Here is a 6,094-nt window from a genome sequence, read left to right as displayed (position 1 = left end):
TTCCCTACAGAGAAAGCACAATTAAAAAAAAAATCTTACTAAGTAGGCGACAAGTTTGACAGTTTTTGACATTTATATCAAATAACCGATGTTTCTCTAGAAAATATGATAATAGCTTTAGTGATTAAATTTAGTTGAACATAGAGAACAAAGTGAAAGTAGCATCTTCCAGAAAGTCAGTGTTTTTAACTGTGTACTGAATAGGTTCCCCAATCCGTTGTACTAAAAACACGTAACTGCCCTCTGAAGTGATGGGATTTGAAGAAACAAAACCCCTAAATCGTAAATGTTCATAGTAGAAAGGCATAAGTCTATGCCTAACATGACTTCTCGTGTTATTACCCAATGGAAAATACAGTCATCGCTAAAAAGACTGAATTTGCAGAGGTCATTTTCATGCCTGGTGTATCCCAACATCTATATTTTTAAAATTTTACGAACCCTGGAAGAGTCAGAAGGAGGCCTTGACTGTGGCCCCCTTTCCTTCATCTCCTACCCCACAGAGAAATAGTTTGAAACTGTGAGAACATACGGGCATCGTTCAGTGAAGGCTGTGTGTGCGTCAGCCTGGATCCTTCCTTCCCAAAAGTAATCGCAGCCAGGATCACCAAATTCTAGGCCCCCACCCCAGAGCTTCTGAATTACTGAGTCTGGCCAGGAGCAGGAACCTGTATTTTTATAGACTCCCTGGCTGTTTTGATGAGCCAGGCTTGGGAAACACCAGCTTAGGTTACAGGAAGTTGCCGTGGGAAACAGATCATTGGAAATCAATGAAGTCACCCGTGCAGGAAGCCTACTATTGAAATCCTTCGCTTTGGGTCAGGGACACTAAATGCCCTGTGTCTAGCCATGGCTACCCTTCGTTTAACTTTGTCTCAGCTGAGGCTGAGAGCGCTACATCTTGGTTTGGCAGGTCTTCTAAAAGTCGAGACACTGCTTCCCACTGCATGGGGCAGCTGGACTCGCCCCCATGGCACGTACAAAAATGACGCAATTCAGTGGCCCGAGTCTCTGTGTAACCAGGTCAATATTTTGGTGAAAAAAAATTTTTTTTTGAGTTTTGCTGAATTTTGGGGGTGAGCCGGCAGGACAAATTGTCACATACATCCTAACTGTCAAATTGATCGGTGCGGGTTCATTGACATTCTTTGCGATACCATTTCATGGCTGAAAGAAACCTGGGCTGTGACGACTGCAGTCACTGTGCGCTCCTGCAGGTGCTGAGTTGGACGATGCAGCCGCGGTCACCCGGTCCTTGACGACCCGCTGGCGCAGTCTCAGTGCAAGCCTGACTTCCTCCTCCACCTTGCTCTTACGAAGTGTGAAGACTGAGCCAGATTGGCCAATTAAAAAAGAAAATCTGACTAGGTTCTGTAGAGCCAATTAGACTTGAAATACATTCGTGTTTCTAGAATCACAGCTCAAGCATTCTGTTTATCGCTCACTGCCTCTTGTACAGCCTTCTTTTGTCGGTGCTTTTGCATTTCGATGTTCCTTTGAGTTTCCTGTGACGCCATGAGGCTGGATGAAAATTCTCAGACAAGCAGGTTCCAGTCCTAATGAGTTACTCCCACCTGAGTTCGTGTGTGACTGCATTTTTTAAATTTTACAGTGTTTTCAGTGTATCACAGATTTGTTTCCTTTTTGGCCTCCTGCAAAGTCCCCAGATGAAAATTTGCCAATCCTTCCTGCTTTCTATTTTTATGAAGACAATCAAAGCTGGCCTGAGAAACACAATTGTGACTTTTTTAAATGATCGATGATGTCCTTAAAATGTGGTCTGCCAATCTGTACAAATGGTCCTATATTTGTGAAGAGGGACGTGAGATAAAACGATGTTATACATCGATATGTATATATGTATTTCTATATAGACTCGGAGAATACTGCCAAAACATTTATGACAAGCTGTATCACTGCCTTTGTTTGTATTTTTTGACTGTGATATTCCCCACAGGCACATTGACTGTTGCACTTTTGAATGTCCAAAATTTATATTTTAGAAAAATAAAGAGAAAAAATACGTTAAGTGTTTCCAAAACAGTGGTGTGGCGAATGTGTGAGAAGTAACTCAATAGGTAGGGTCTACTGATAAAAAAAAAAATGTATTACAAAATGCCCCATTCGTGTTTTTGTTTTAAAACGTGTAAATGAAGATCTTTATATTTCAATAAATGATATATATAATTTAAAGTTATGCTAAGGTTCCAGCATTTTTGTTTTTAGCCAAATCACATAAATTAATGCCATCCCGTTCAATTTGCTTTGGTAGCAACATTTCAGTAGGACTCCTATTATGCTTTCGATGAAACCAGGAGGAAATTTAGGATTTAAACAGTATTTGAGCTAGGTAGTTTTCAGACCCAGGGTCTGATTTAAAGATGACGGGCACTTGTCTCATCTTCAAGCCTACTGTTTGTTTGTTTCAATAGCAGTGTATTGCATGGTATTTTTCTCCCCTGCAGAAGGAGTACAGGACAGAAGTTACCGTCTACAACATTCAAATATTGTACATGTATGTAATAGAAAAGATTACAGACTTTTTTCATTCTGTCGTCTTCCCTGTCTCTGTGCTGGTCCCCAGAGGCAGATACATCTGTCTTCCCAGTTCCCTTTCCATGCATCTGTTTCTATGCATATGTATACATCTCTATTTTTGCTTCATATTTTACCTAAATGGGGTTTACTTCTTTTTTTTTAAGATTATTTTTATTTTTGAGAGTGTGAGAGCATGCGCACATGAGTGGGGGAGGGGGGCAGAGGGAGAGGGAGAGAATCTCCAGCGACTCCTCGCTGAGCGGCACAGAGTGTGACGCCGGGCTCGATCCCACGACCCTGAGATGATGACCTGTGCTGAAACCAAGAGTCAGATGCTTAACCAACTGAGCCACCCAGGCACCTCCATATTACTTGGTAAAGTGCTCCCCCCCATTTTTGTAACCTAGACATTATTTTCGAGAGCAGTTTCAGGTTCACAGCAAGATTGAACAGAAGGTACAGAGGTTTCCCTTCTTCCCCCGCCTCCCCCGTCATGCATCTCCCAGAGTGGCGCCTTTGTGACGATCGATGAACTTGTACTGACACAGCGGTATCAGAGTTGCTGCTTTTCTCTTCCAGTGCGGTGTTGTAGAGATCTCTGTGAGAAGTACCTATAGATAGACCTCCCGCATGTTTTAAGAGCGTACAGTTTCACAGTATGTGAGTGCACCAGAATCGAGGGGCATTTCCGGTTCCCATGCTTTGCTCTTGGAATGACTTCACGAAGCTCTGCACACACATCCTTGCTCCCACATAGTAGTGTTTCGTTAGGACAGAATCCTAGGAAGGAAATGGCTAGGCCAAAGGGTGTGCAGAAATACGTTGCTGTGGAGCCCAAGTCTTCCCGTTAGGATTATAAATTTTCGAATCACCTGCTGTGCAGATTACTTTAGGAACCATAGTTTTCTAGGGTTTCCTCCGCGTCTCATTGCTCACTGGGATGTGGTACGTGTTGGGAGGATGTTGGTTTTTGTGTTCTGAAGCGTGTCGAATCAAATGACTTTAGGATTTAAAAAACAAAAATTATACAATTATTTTCAATTTCTGGATGATGGAAATGGCTTGTTATTAGTAATTGGAATGTTCCAACATAACTCCTTATTACCTATACTGGATTCGCGTGCAGATCAAAGTTCACCTCTTTGGAGTTAAGTTGGAAGACTCAGACCGTAGGCTCTGTAGGCTGGGTATTGATTGGCTCTGCTTCTGTTCCAGCCCCAAGAAGGAGACGGAACTTTGGGAACAATAATCCTACTGATGAAACGAGCTGCCTGATGTAGCATCCACACGAGGCGCTAAGCCTGCAGCGATCTTTCTGTTCTTTTTAATGTATAGTTCTGCCTCTTAATACAATGCAGACGGTGCGGCCCACTTCATCTCCTCATGACGAAAAAAATGACTTTTACTATCGGAGGATTTCTTCTTTTAATTTAAATTCAATTAGGTCACATATAGTACATGATTAGTTTCAGATGTAGTGCTCAATGATTCATCAGTTGCGTGTAACACCCAGCGCTCATGACACCACGTGCCCCCCTTAATGCCCGTCACCCAGTTACCACTATCGGAGGGTTTTAAAACTCTAAAGATCCTTTTCACATTTACTTCTGATTCTTTTGAGGCAGGGAAGACATTTTATAGATGAGGAAACCCAGTGACTTCTAAACACCATACAGCTGAGTCACGAGAGCACCAGGGCTAGAAATTCCAAGTACACTAATCCCAGTGCTGTATACACCACACCAGATCATGGGAAAACGAGAGATACCGAGAAAATGTTAGTGTTCAGAAGTAGATTGCTTTGCTTCTTGAGATACTTCAAAAGATAAGTGATGGACTAGTTGGCCTGTGGAAGTACTTCCAACGTTTATAATAATTTCATTTGGGGCTATAATACAACAGCTCTAATAATGAATATTACGATTCTAATAGTTATATGCTTCATAAAATGCAGCTCAGGAAAATGACATAGAATGTCTGAATCCATCATAAACTAGGCAATTTCCCCCCACATAATGGTGATGGAAATGCTTCATTATCTCTGACTCCAAATACATGGAAGGATTAAACCCAACCACGTTGTTAACAGCAAAATTAATATACTGTGTTTATAACAGACACAATTTTTTAGCCCCACAATTAAATACATGTGAAAATAGATATGTGGCCTTCATTAGCAGATTATAATGTTCTGTTCCACCCAGCTACATAAATAGTACCCGTGCCCTAAAGAATAATGAACGCATGCTCCAAAATCTCTTCCTCCGTGGGGAATGTTTCCATTACCCCCGTTTTAGTCTACATAGAGCGATGGAGGTACCAAGGACACGTGGTTTCACATGGCAAGGGGAGCATATTTGCTCCCTGTTTCTGGTTTAAAGGCTAATTGGAATTTTAAAAAGATTTGCCACATTATCCTGGCAGATGGTATTTTGCTTTATCATTATTCATGGGTATTAATGACTTCCCTCTGGAGCATGTGTATCCTGTCTATTTTGAATTTCATTACATTTCATGCTGACTGCTCCAAACAGAATTGGATCCAGTATTTTCTGTGTGGTGCTCAAGCTGCAGATTGTTGGGTTGGTCAAAGTTTTAGACTTGATTAGAAATTAAGTAACTCTTTGGAACGAAGTGAACCGTTTTCTTCTCTGACTTGAGCATTCCGTTACATTTTTCATTTTGCGGAGCTTGCTATCCCACACGGTTGCATGTAATATCTGGCGTATATTAAGACAATTGCAAAGTACCCTTCGTTAGCCTGAGATGATTAGACAGTTTCCTTCTTCCCTAGAAGGGTTGGGGTGGGTTTCCTAAGTGCAGAAAATGCACGGGGACGTGATGTAATGATCTGGCTACAGAAAGTCGTTTTTTAATTAATCTCTTCAACAAATATTTATTGGAGAACAGCCTCTTCTTTGTTTAGTTGATCTCTAGAATATTTAAGCCTCACTGAGGCAGCTGGCAGGGTTGATTCCAACTGGCTAATTACCTGAGGGGAACATTACATCACAGAGCAGAGCAGCCCAGAGCAGAAAACTGGTGGATGGAGGGCCATGGTCTGTGCTGGGGAGTAATGAAAAGCTGGAGGAATGTATCGTGTATATTCTGTACGATATGGAGCAGAGCTTAAGGGGGCTTTCCTGCAATCAGAGGACACAAAGTGTTGGAACATTTGGGAATGGGAAGGCGGGGCTCGGTAGCCGGACCCGGTGGACTTGCTTCCTGCAGCCCCGTCCTAGCTTGATTCCAGACACTTCACGGCCCCCTTCACATCCATCCTCCCCAAATTTTATTCTCCTATTCTTAGATGTTATTGAGCTAGGCACTATTTTAGGCCCTGGGATTCAGAAATTAATACAACAGACAAAATCTCTACAACACAGAAGATAGTAGTGAGAGCAGGAAGCAGATTTGTTTGATGGCGGGTATGGTAAAGAAGATGTCCTCTTCTGGGACAAACATTGGTCAGATGTGCTTGCAGCCTGTTATAAAACACTGGTGCTTCCTAGTAAAAAAAATCAAGAGGCAGCCCACGGAATGGGAGAAGATATTT

Source organism: Ursus maritimus, unplaced genomic scaffold, assembly GCF_017311325.1.
Source record: "Ursus maritimus isolate PB19 unplaced genomic scaffold, ASM1731132v1 scaffold_8, whole genome shotgun sequence".
NCBI lineage: Eukaryota > Metazoa > Chordata > Mammalia > Carnivora > Ursidae > Ursus > Ursus maritimus.
Note: the sequence above shows the minus strand (reverse complement) of the source record.